This window comes from Stylophora pistillata, chromosome 5 (genome assembly GCF_964205215.1).
Source record: "Stylophora pistillata chromosome 5, jaStyPist1.2, whole genome shotgun sequence".
Lineage (NCBI taxonomy): Eukaryota > Metazoa > Cnidaria > Anthozoa > Scleractinia > Pocilloporidae > Stylophora > Stylophora pistillata.
The window spans coordinates 10777063-10790300 of record NC_142523.1 but is presented as its reverse complement, the minus strand read 5'-3'; the positions used below and the strand labels follow the sequence as shown (position 1 = coordinate 10790300).

Below are 13238 nucleotides of genomic sequence, written 5' to 3'. Positions count from 1 at the left end.
CTAAATTGTGATGCCAAAAATTTTTTTTCCGATTAGTCACGAACTTTTTCGCGTTGCTTCGGCCAAAGTCCCTCAACGCTACAAAGAACAAAAGGACTATTGTTTACTACTTAATGTGTGAAATTGAGCCGGAACAATAGACCATTTCTTTATACGTGGTTCTTCCGCGTTGCGCTTTCGTTTTCAAAGAGAGGCGCAGTCGGCTGTTAAGGCTTGCGACTATCAACACACAAATTCCTTCAGACAATTCTTAAAACTTTAACTCAAACGTTGAAGTTTTCTCAGGCGTCATTCGTGTCCCTGAACTTAAGGAAAGAGTGTTTCATTACCACAAGTCTCACATGAAGACTTCATTCTTTTAAAGCATAGAAAACCTGCCGGGCTACTCAGTTTTTAAACCGTCACTTAACAAACCACGATTCTTTTTAGGGAGCAGAGCACTTTTATCTCGTGATTAAGTAGCGTAACGTCAATTGTAACAAATAACAGATTGCACCGGTAGTAAGTACTAGTCGAGTCCTTTCGTGCGTGCAAACATCAGCTTAGGACCAATCAAAACACCCTCTACTCTAGCTGTGAAACATAGAAACAATTGACTAACCTCTCCACCAAAAGAAAAACTACAAAATCCAACCAGATGATCAGCACATACGATGGATGAAATAAAAAACCATCGAGGTTGAAGACTAGACAAGAAATTCCTAGAAAGAAATGACACCGGGTTTATATTTCGGGTCAAGATTTCCTATTTCTACAGTGTTATGAAGTGATAATGAGTTTTTCCGCTTTTTTTGAAAAATTAGCGGAAAAATATGCTCTCGTCGGTATGAACTATCGATACTAACGTCGAAAAACGGAATCTTCCTTTGTAACCGACAGTCAGTTGAGAACAGTGAGCATAATAAGTCCAACGCAAAACAGTATGAACTTAACTTTTGTCCAAATTTTTTTTTTCCAAAATGTCAGTATGGTCAGCTGGTAAAGAACAATATGCTTAAGAGTTTTAAGAAAGCAAAAAATCTGTTGGCTCTATCATTTGCAGTTAGGATCGAACAGACGAGCAGGAAGACAACCACATTATTATTAGTAAGTTGTCAAAATTGTTCGAACGTTCCCTTCGATGAATTTCTTAACACTTTATGAGAATTCATGAAACATACCGAGGCCAAGAAGTTTCAAAAACTTATGAGGCAAGCTCCTAATTTTTACTGAACAGAAGAAAAGTGGTTCAGTTCTGAAATCATTGACGGAAACGCGAAGGAGAACCAAATATTTCGAAAGCAGCGAGACGTGTTCATCTCGTGATGTCCTCTACGATGCTTCTATTTCCACAACGTCAAGTAATTAGGAGGAGATGGTTCATACAATAGATCGCTTTAACTCACATGATTACCAGCTATACAAATTTATTGAAACACAAAAGACAAATTTGCAGCAATGTACAAGCGTAGGTGGATAGGGATGAAATAGGGACACAGCGCGTGTGATGCTGAGTACAAAAAAGGAGCTGGAGCGAGACAAAAAAAGTTAAAAATCCCACTAATTCTTGTTTCAAACAAATCCAGATTAGCTTCTCATGAAATGGGTTTGCCAGTTGACGAGATTAAGCTGTAACATTTCAGGTTTCTTTGTCATCACTAGAATGTTCGAGTTTGAATCGAAAAGGAAAAAAAGGATTTGAACTAAACGTCATTTGCACAAGTTCACGGATAATCTTTATTTGTACTCGCATTCATACTTACTTTAAGCAAAAAAGTTATAAAATTGAAAGAAATTATTAGAAATAAAATTGGAGTACTAGCAGCCTGGAATAACGATGGCGGCTAGCGGAGCCAGGCAGCTATTTAACATCAGCATTAAATAAAAATTAAAATACAGGTCAGCAAGAAGATTGAAGCACAAATGCACACACACACAAGAAGAAAGAAAAGAGAAACGGAGTTTATAAGATAAGAAGGAAGTCTAAAATAGTTAGAGTTATTTATGAATACTAAACACTAATATGTAAGAAGAGCACAATGTCTATGGCAAATAGTAACAGCTATATAATTATAAACCACAAAATAAAGAAGCACTTAAAAAGGTTACAGAAATTAACAGGAGACTAGATTACAATAAATCGGAAAACAATACACTGCTAATAAGTACATAAGTTGCTAATAAGTACATATTAAGTAGCTAATAGTCTTTAACTAGATCGCATTTTACTGACTCCTTGAAGTTTGAGATTGATAAGGTTTTCAAATTTTTTCTTATCGAGTTCCATACTTTGGGGTTCTTAAACCTTAAATTAAATATTCCATAATTTGTTCTTACTTTAGGTATAGCCGGTAGGACAAATTCGAGGCACTTCTAGTTTTGTAGTAATATTTTTTATTTACTTGAGTGAAAAATGTATCAAAGACAGATGGTAGGCGTCTATTGTAAAATTTATACATAAAGGCTGCATTATTAACGAAGACAAGGTCAGGCAGTTTAACAATATTTAAGCGCTTAAATATTTGACTAGAATTAATGCTCATGGAAATTAGAAAAAGTTATCACTCTCATTGCTCTCTTTTGTAAGATAAACAAAGGCTGGGTAGTCGAAGAATATTAGTGTTACCCCACGAGATTAAACTATGGATTAAAAAGGGATGTATTAATTAAAGCATAATATAGTTTAATCAAAATGTCTAAATTCACATAATAACGAAGTTTAGAAAGAATCCCAATATTTCGCTTGATCTTAAAGCAATATAGCTTAGTTGACTTTTCCATGATAAATGAGAATCAATTACAATACCTAGATATTTTATTGAAGACTCTTGGTTTAGGTTCATTCCATTTAAAGACGGAGGTTGACATGAAAGGGTAACTTTGTTTGTGGAGGGTGAAAGACGATAAAATTTGACTTGTCAATATTAAGTGAAAGTTTCTTAGCACTTAACTAAGTATGAATATTTACTAGTTCATTATTTACTTTGGATTCAAGGATCTTAAGATTTCTATGTTTATAAAATAGATAGGCATCATCTGCAAATACATGAAAATCTAGAATTTCAGAGCAGTTACTAAAATCATTGATAGCGATAAGAAATAATGAGGGGCCCAGAACTGAACCTTGAGGAACACCACAAGAGACATATTGCAGTTCAGACTTAGCTTGACCCAAGGAAACATATTGATATCTGTTGGCAAGATGAGAGATGAACCAGTCTTTGGTTACTCCACGAATGCCATATAGTAGTCTAGTTTTTCAATCAAGATATTATGATTTACAGTATCAAAAGCTTTGCTGAACTCCAAGAATATACCACAAGAAAATTTCTGGTAGTCAATTGCATGAAAAGTCAAGGATACTTATATAATTGCATGATCAGTTGAGTGATTTGCACTGAAGCCAAACTGCTCGCAATAAATTAATTTATTCTTGTCCAAGAAATCTAATATTCTCTTGTGCATTTGCTTTTCCAGCAGTTTATTGAATATTGAGAGAGTAGAAATGGGATGATAATTATTTAAACTTGCTTGCTCACCCTTTTTGAAAACAGGGGTAACTTTAGCTATTTTAAATAGATCTGGGACAATTCCAGTGGAAAAGGAGACATTAAATATAATTTCTAGAGGTGTAGATATAACTTGTTTGGTAATTTTTAAAATGACAACTGGTATGCTGTAAGGTCCTGTAAACTTATTGACATTTAGCCTAGTAATTTCATTTTCAATTTTAACTGTTGGTGTGGGAAACAGAAAGAAACTGTCATTGGGTGGAACTGCAAGATACTGAAGAGGCGATTTGTTTACAGTAGGAATCTTCTTTGTCAGATTACGTCCAATATTAGCAAAAAAACTGTTAAAAGCATCTGTCAATTAGACTTTGAAGCATTAATTTCAACATCTTCAACAAGTAATTTAGTGGGAGTAGAGCCAGATCTGGATTTAAGATTAATAAGTTGTCTTATCCCCTTCCAGACTTTCTTAGAATCAGTCATATTAGTATAGAAATAGTAATTATAATAATATTTTTTAGATACTTTTCATAGGTGATTAATTTTATTTCTCAGTATAGAGTTTGAATTTAGTGTGATAATAAGCAGACTTATAAATAGTTGAAATGTATTTTTTAAAAAGTTTGTTTTTTATATTGATTGAGACCCTTTAAAAGCATCTAAAGCAGGGGTTATCCATGGCTTAGATTTCCTTCTCAATTCACGTTTAGAGAGTTGTATAAGAGGGATATGAACATCAACTATATCAGAGATGCTGGTGTAGAAAGAATTAAATATATTATTAGGATCGGGATTAGCACTGGCATGCAGCACACCTTCTCAATCAACTGAATGGATGTCTTGAATTATACCAGATTTATCAAAATTAGAATAATCTCTTTTGTAGGTCTTAACCTTGTTAGGCAAAGAGGTTAATTTTTGGATAATGAGGAAACTAGGTAAATGATCAGTAAGATCATAAATAATATTCCCACTTAGGGCGAGGTGTTTCCAAGAATTAAAGAAAATGTTGTCAATTAAAGTTTGGAGTGGTCAATGATTCGAGTAGGTTGTGAAATATGTGGTTGATATTTGAAGGACGCCAAAGTATTTAAGAAATTATCTGTATCAGAGGGAGAATCTAGTTTAAGCAGGTCATGATTAAAGTCTCCTAAGATGATGCAGAATTTATTTTCCATATCAATCTTTTCAATAGTAGAGTTAAGAAAATCCATAAAGTTTTGCATGTTACCATGTGGATGCCGGTAAATCACACCACATTAGCATGTTACATGGAGATCCATTTTGCATTTCTACCCAAAGTGTCTCAAAATCATTAGTTGAAAATGTAAGATCAGGTCTGGTTGTGAATAATTGATCCTTCTTAAAATTAGCCAACTCTTCCAGCATTTGAAAGACTGGGTAACTGAAAGCAAAATGAATATCCTGGTATTTCAATGTTGGATAAAAAACTTTAGTCAACTTTAAGCTTGTAATCTCTGTGAGACCCACAATTGAAAAAGGCAAATATAAATCAGAAAGCATATGTTGTAAATTGTCAAGTCATAGAGTAATTTACTAAGATGACAATTGAATTTTCTAAAAACGCTTAAAGAGAAGAAAAGTTTGTAAGAGCAATTTAACTCGTCAGATATAACACAGTGGTTCAATGTTCCTTTCTTCGATTTCTGCATCACTGACCCCATCAAGGCCATAATCAGCGATGGATAATCTGTGAAGAATGTTTTGAGAACCAACAGATATAATAGTCGGCCTCAAACTACATGAATCATTTTTGAATCCGATTCATCATATTTGATAATTATGTATTAGGCGGTAATGTGATATTTCTTTTTATAAATTTGCACTGGTGAGATCTTGTTTACAATTTCTTTGCTCGAATCAGCATAGCATGTAACTTGCATCAGTAATGATGAATCAATTAAATAACCGCGTGATTTCATACACATATGTCTACCTACTGTTCCAGTTACCAATCTGCAGTAGAGCTGTGGTAATTCGAGCTCCCAAAAGAAACGAAAAAACAGTTCAAGCTAGAGGAGGTCCGAGTTATCTTTACTCGTGTTGAAATTTCAATCATTCTTTTCATAATTTATGAAGAATCATGAATTCGAAAATACGATTCGATCGTGCTCAATTTTCGTACATTAAGTTTGTTGAACAGGAACGTTCAAACTAGATAGTTAATCAAGGTGTGTCCCGTTCACATACACGTTACCACTTTCATAAAATCGCGAATACAGAATGGGACGTGTCAATCAGCTATGATCTGACACTTTGACGTTTATCGAACGACGTTATCAGGGTAAATTTGAGCCAAGGAAAAGTAAAATTTGTTGCGTTAACTGACTTCAAATGCAAGGGAAGTCGGATCCAGTTCGAGTTAACGATAGTGGGGTTCTACCGTGTTGAGGAAGCAATACATAGTTTTTCGACTGAATCGAAAAATGGAATCTTCTATATATTTGCAACGCAGTCAGTTGCAACGAGAAAACAGTTAGCATATTTGATTGAAAGCGAAACAACTCGAATTCTACTTTTCTCCAGTCTAATTTTAAGAAAAAATCAGCTTTTGCCCTTTAAATTGACAGAGAACGAAATATGGGATTTTTTGAAAGGATGAATCTGTCAGTTTTAATATTCGAAGTTTGAACAGACAAACATAAAGGACTACTTTTAAACAATGGAAAGTATTTTTCCAAAATCGTGCTAGCGTTCTTTCGTTTTTTTTTGAGACCTTATAATAAATTAATGGAACTTACCGCTTTAGAAGTTTAGGACCCTGACGAATCGAGCTTCCAAATTCTCAGTAAACAGAAAAAAAGTTGTCAAGTTCCGCAATCTTCGGCAGAAACGCGAAGATTAACCTAACGTTATCCAAATCAGCGAGGCGTGTTCATCTCGTGATGTCCATTACAATGCCTCTATTTTTAAAACATTAAGCAATTATCAGATAATAGATCGCTTTCACTCACGTGATTGCCAACTATTCCAAATTATTGGAACAAAAGAGAAATTTACATCAGAAAGAGTTCAAATCCCAAAGTGGGGACTCGGTCCATCAAGTGGGATTTAGTGGTAGGACATTTCAGTTCTGCAGGTATCGTACGTGAGTATGTTTGGGTAGTGTTGATCTTGTACCCAGGTCCCTCCTTGTAACTGTAGCATGAAAGGTGTTGGGAACGATACTATCTTAATGCTCGTAACAGACCTTTCATGGCTGAGCGGTTGCAGTCACACGGTAGGATCTAAATAATATATGGACACTGCTGGAGCAAGACAAAGACAGATCTAATAATGTTAAAAAATCGAGCCAGGGTGGTGGCGCCTGTAGTTGTGTATTAGTTGTAGTCTGCTAAACCAGAACAAAAGCACCTGTCCAATAATTTCAATTTTCTTTCTTGCCTACTTAAGATGTCCTTTACATTACAAAGGCTTTGTAAATGATCACTTAAGCATGTTGTAGGGCACGAAATATCTGGGTGAATCAAAATTACAGAAGAATTTTTCCTTTTTCTAAATGGGCTAAGTTTACCTAAAGCTAGGTGAATAAAATGTATCATATCTTCAAAAAGGCTTATAAAGCTGGATTAAACAGACGCAGAAGAACACATGAGCAACGAAACTGGTTGGAAAAATTGATCGATAATAAAAATAGCGGACTTTGCACGCTGAACTGTACAGATAATAGAAAATAGTGGATTGGTCACAGTCTACTAAACCAGAACAAAAGCCCAATTGATTCAACTTCTATACCTTTAAAGATGCGCATTGTTCTTACACCGCTAACACAACTATAAATCGATAATAAACGCACTTATCAATAAAAATGGCGGGCTGTGCACAGAATAAATGATTGTTGATTAGTTGTTATCTGCAAAACTTGAACATAAGCACGACCATATTCAAATACTTTACTTTTCATGCAAACGTTTTTGTCAAAAAATTTCTAAAAGTCCGACAAAAGAGGCCTGCTCAGTCTTCACCTCGACTTTGGCAAGAAAATACCCCGCGTTTGATCTTGTAGTGGTACAGTTATTCTATACAAAAGATGAACGGCTTCGTCTTTGCCTTGGTTCTTCTTGTTAGCGTTTCTTCGGCCGCCAGAGTGCCATTTCTGCATGCAACTGAAACATAACTAATCGGGTTCACTCCAGCTAGCAGCGGACTGGCAAATGAAGAAGTACAAGTAGTGTAGGAGACGTTGGCCGACCTAAATTTTAGTGTTCTCAGAGGCTTCGCCCGGTTTGTTGACGGCAAGCACGCGCTTTGTTCCTCCTGATCTCCATCTGCAGGTCGAAGCAAGCGTTTAGCCCTTGGCCTCGATTGAAATGCGTCTTGCATTTCATTTTGATTATTGATGTAATTTACTGTTTCTTATATATTCTTTAGTAACCTCTTGAAGTAGTGCGAATAAAGAGTTTCAGTTCAGCTTTTAGCTTCTACTTTCTCAGTTGCTCGCTGAAACTTTAACAATCGCTCACACAATCTAGCGTTCGTGTCGTTGGCGTAGCAGTTGACGTCTATGTTAAGCGTAGATTCTATAATTTCAACGAAATTGTGAGAAGTTTTTCCAAAAATATATACTCTTTCTTTACCAGGGCACAACGATGAACATTTGAAACATTTTGAGCTCTCATTGACAAATTTCTTCAGTGTTTCTCCCGACATAATAGCTAGATCATCTGCCACATCCACATTTTCGCGTGAAACCTTCCGTCATTCAGATTTTCTGGTATGTGATTGGTCTGTTCAATAGACCGCGAACAAACCGCAAGGACAATGAGAAAGGAATGTAGTTCGGATGTCAGCAACCGTTCTTTTGGGGGAGCGTTGCGTGACATCCAAAGAAACGGCTGCGAGGGAGACTTTCTGGATTCCGAAGCATCTAAATTTCATTACCAGCTCAAAACTTAGTATGCTGATCGGCGTGGCTCTCGTGTTTCGATCCGGCGAGGAATGTGAGTGCGAGTGAGGTCCGCGCAAAGGCAAAACATCACTTTCATTTCCATTCCTCATTCCCCATTTCCTATTCTCGTTCCTGATTTTACCGGCGAGAATTTTTATCCGAGCTTGTCCGATCTTGCCCGATTGATTTCCGACATTCGTGTCGTAGTTGTCTGTTTATCAAAATCGCCCCTTGCAGTTCTCCAAGAACGCTGCAAGAATCTTGAACTGTTATTAGAAGCTTTGCACGCTGAAATCAGAGTAGAAAAATGCTTTGTTTGCAGAAAGTCGAAGGGAAATCCTATGATCCATCTCTGCAACCGAAAAAAATTTTGCTAAAACCGACTGTCACTCGTCTCGGACGCAGTCGTGAAAATTCGGATGTTGTTATGGACAGTGCCATGTGTCCTTTAATGATTAGTCGTGTTCACGCTGAAATTCATTTCAACGATGGAAGGTTCAGGATTAATTGTCAAGGACTGAACGGGCTGCTAGTAAACAAAACAAAGCGTAGTTCTGCTGTCCTTTGCGATGGTGATGTAGTTGTCTTTGGAGGTGTAGGAGCTAAAACGAAAGAAGGACAGAGTTTGTCAGCGTACGATTGGGAACTTGTTTATGTTTTTAGTGAGGTCTGCCAAAATGATTCTGAAGAAGTGGGCTCCTTTGGAGAAGGAACTAGCGATGGGAGTGTGCGAAGGCGAAGCAAACGGAAAAAGCCTGTATCACCAAGTGAACTACAGAGGTAGGGGTACTTTGAAAAGTGTTAGCAGGGCTACTGGACCCAAGGGAAGGAGTGCGGACTAGAAAGAGAGCTGAAAAATTTTAAAGGGGGGCTGTCTGCTTTTAGATCCTAGAAATATGCTAGAATAATGAAGTCTTATAAGAAGTCTTATGGAAATAAGGGGAGAAGAATTCATATACTGTAGTAGAAGGGTAACCGTTTATAAGTTGCCCAGAGAGAGGCAATTTTATTGTGTTCGAGGACATGACACATTGTGCTCTCACAGTTCCTCTCCCCACCCAAGAGTGTGAATGGCTAACAGACAAAGCTGTAAGGGGAACTTGATGAACTGCTGAGGGGGGAGGGGAAAGGGACTGAATTGCAATGGAGCATCTTCTTAGAGAAAGTAGCTATACTGTGTTTTCTCTTTTATGTTGAGCATGACAGATGAAATAAAGTTCCAAACCTGAGGAGTATTCTTCCACCTGTTCAATTTTCAAGAATTTCAAGTAATTTTTCAGGAAATTTATTACTAAATCCAGGGAATTCTACATCAAATTGCACTTAAAAAAAACTGACGCCATATTGGGTGTAACGGACGGATTTCTTCTAACATAGTCTTACACTCCATTGGTGCTCTGAACGTGATAGGGTTGGATAAGAATATTACTAGGAACCAAGCCAGTCTTTCTATCTATCAACTTTAATTACGTGCTTGATTCAGCTAAAAACTGAAAAGATAATTATAAAAAAAGGGATATTACTACAGTTAATAATATGAAACAGGTTAAGTGTTGTTCAGGACAGTAATGTGTTGTTCAGTTAAGTCTGGATACTATTTTTGTCATCTTTTGGCAATCAATGTTAACAGTAAGGGAAACAGCTGTTTTTGCTTTTTTTTGGAAGCACATGATACCTTTATGGTAGAGATATGTGGTTTGAGGAGCATTCTTCTCCTTTAAAAGAGATAAATTGTACATTTATTAATTAAAATTATTTATTCTTTAAGGTATATTAGCATCTAATTATACTGCACAGTGTTTTTGGCCACTTTCATAACCATTAATAGAATATTTTTTAGGGTTTGGAAGGTGATCAAAAGGTTGATCCACAGGAAGAAGTTAAAATGAACAAAGGTACATTTAACTCCAAGAGGTGAATCAAACAGAATTTCATGATGTATGATGCAACTCTCCTCAGAAGGCATTCTATGTAATGAAGGAATATGTGGAAAAAAAGCCATTAGGGTCATTTCTGGTAAAAAAAAGGTAGATTAAGTATGTACTGGAGCTAAGTGACTCATCCAGTGGGAGATTATCCTGGTTTTCTTAGCATGAAGCAACTAGGAGTATCACTACTCCCCCCCCCCCAGATGGGATGTTAGTCCATTGCAAGGTTATTCCCCAGCATTTCATCACACTTCCCTGTTAATTCTTTAGTACTCAGTCATTCTCCCCTCAGTTCTGATAGAAAGCTTTATTCTCCATTAAAATTGATACCTACTTTAGGTGTTTCTCACATGGAACACAGGGAGAAATGGTTATGGCATTATATTTATTTTAAATTAGTAGTTGTTTAGCTAGGGAACATGTTAAATTCTCCCCTCAGTTCTGATAGAATGCTATCTTCTCCATCCAAATTGCCAAGTTTGCCTCTAGAAGAACACACAAGGAGAATTGTTTATGGCATTAACAGGGCTTGTGTTAAATTTTACTTTTAACTGGTAGATGACAGCAGATCAAAGAAGTGCCTGAAAGATTTAAATGAGGAGTTACTTTGCTGTATCTGTCATGAACTCATGGTATTGGCACACACTTTGCCTTGCTCACACACGTTCTGTTTTGGTTGTATCAGGGACTGGCTTTGGTAAGACATGTTACAGAATATTTTTGGTTTCATTTCAAAATTCATCTTAACTGTTGATCCCCAAGAGTGACTAACATCTATTTTCTCCATACCATATCATCCCTGTATCACACATAAATGTCAGGAGAATTAAGAAAATGGTCACCAACAAAAGATAAGCTCTTCATTGTTGAATAAACTCTCCTTATTATCCAACTACACCTAGACGAGTACAAATAACACCATAGATGAGTACAAATATCACGCGGTATTTGAACTCATCTATTGTAGTACCAGTTAAACGGGTTTTCTCGCATCGCGCAAATGAAGAATTGGATTGTCGTTATGAGAAAAAAAAGTGGCGGACAATTTGAATCATATTTCCGACAACGAAGAGTCAGAATGGCTGGCAAATATAGGTCCAAGTTCATAAGATGAATGGAATGAAAAAAAACAGCTTGACGACCAGAAAATTTCTTCATTTAATGAAGAAAATAGAAACAGCGACACAACAAAGCGCCAATTCCATTCCGCTTTGCATACTTCTGTCACACACTCCCCGAAAATATATATCCACAAAATTCGCCCGCACTAAAATAACAGTCTGGCATGTTGGATAATAAATAACTTTTTAGACGTTTTGTTGTGTAGTATCGCTGAGTATTTTTTACTCGTTATTTGTATTTTGACTTGCCCTACGGGCTCGTCAAAATGCGGCACAACTTGTAAAAATACTCAGCAATACTACACAACAAAACGTCTAATAAGATATATTTATCAGCACCTTAGGGAATGTATAAAGAACAGTAACTATGGAGAATATGCACTGATGTTAGGGTTAAGGTAAATCCATTTACAGTAGTCACGTCAAATTATTTTACAATACATTATTTTATCCTCGCTGCATGGTAAGAGTATAATTTTTTTATTGAGAAATATAAAAATAATCATTTGCTAAACAGAGGCATTTATAAAAAAATAATTGTGTACTTGTGTTCTGTGAGGAAAAGAACCAAGGCACAGTTTTTGTGTTCTCTTCAGTTGCAAAGGCATGATGTGTGAACTCACTTGGTGCCCAGTTCAGTGCTTAAATTGAGGTGCTAACCAATCACATTTTAGAATTTTGTTTAGGGACCATAAAGTGTTGAAGTTATATTTCCTGTTTCTTCTTAGTCATTCAAAAGACTGTCCAAACTGTAGAGCAAAGGCTCAACTCAAGTATCCTGTACCAGTGAAGGTGAGGTAACAGTTAGAGAGGTGTAGACTAGACCCCTAAGTTAATTTTTGATGGAACACCAACTTCTCTCTCTTTTTATTTTTTTGTCAGGTAATACATGACAATTTGGAAGGGGAACCTTGCAGTCTATCATAAGTCAATCAGGCCTTTTTTCTCTCAACAGTTTTGCTTGCCCAACTAGTGCAAGTCTAAGTGAATTGTACTTGTATCCTATAAGACATTCTCATTAAGTGAAAGTCTAAGTGAATTGTACTTGTATCCTATAAGACATTCTCATTAAGTGAAAGTCTAAGTGAATTGTACTTGTATCCTATTAGACATTCTCACGGTCAGCCTTAATGTTTTGACAAAGTGTGACATCCTGGAATAGGGGTGCAGTTTTTAAAATACTGTTTCTGATCTATATGCGCATCTGTCAAGACTTAACTCTGTTTCTGCATGGTCTTAGGGAATCTATGTGAGTTCAACATGCTGAGCTGCACTTAATTCTTATTCACATGTAAACAGATTTTTTTTCCATTTCTGTGACCTTTCCAGTACTTTGCTGACCAGAATCAAGAGTTTAGTTGTTATGACAGTGGGTAATTGTTGAGCTTTCTGTTTGACCCTCCAGGTGCTAGACAATACAATAAACAAAGTAGCAGAAGAAGTTCTTTCTCCAGAAGAACTGGGAGAGAGGCATCTAAAAATTCAGCTAAGTAGTACGTTATTTGAAACAAAAATTTTCAACTTTTGCTGTCCAGGTTAAGTTTTGTATTTGATCTTTGACAAATTCTGGTGAAATGAAACATGTCTTTCTTGTAGCATTTTTCTTCTCTTTCAAACAAAAGTAAAGCAAATACACTTACAATTATTCACCTTAGTGGAACAGAACAATGGTGGGCCCCTGGTGAAAATCTTTGGAGGATATTTAAGGATCAGTAAAGATCTTCATGAGGACCTTTAGGGTTCTCTTGTGTTTCTTCATGAATATCCCTGATAATTCTTTGAGGATCTT

General features: G+C 36.3%; 1 pseudogene across 1 annotated transcript; it reads left to right on the top strand.

The window, feature by feature from the left end:
* Positions 1–8697: 8697 nt before the first annotated feature.
* Positions 8698–12989, top strand: LOC148730228 (uncharacterized; annotated as a pseudogene). The gene is made up of 5 exons (XR_016001959.1): positions 8698–9180; positions 10241–10295; positions 10887–11025; positions 12178–12241; positions 12855–12989. The product of XR_016001959.1 is annotated as an uncharacterized LOC148730228 (transcript).
* Positions 12990–13238: the final 249 nt, after the last annotated feature.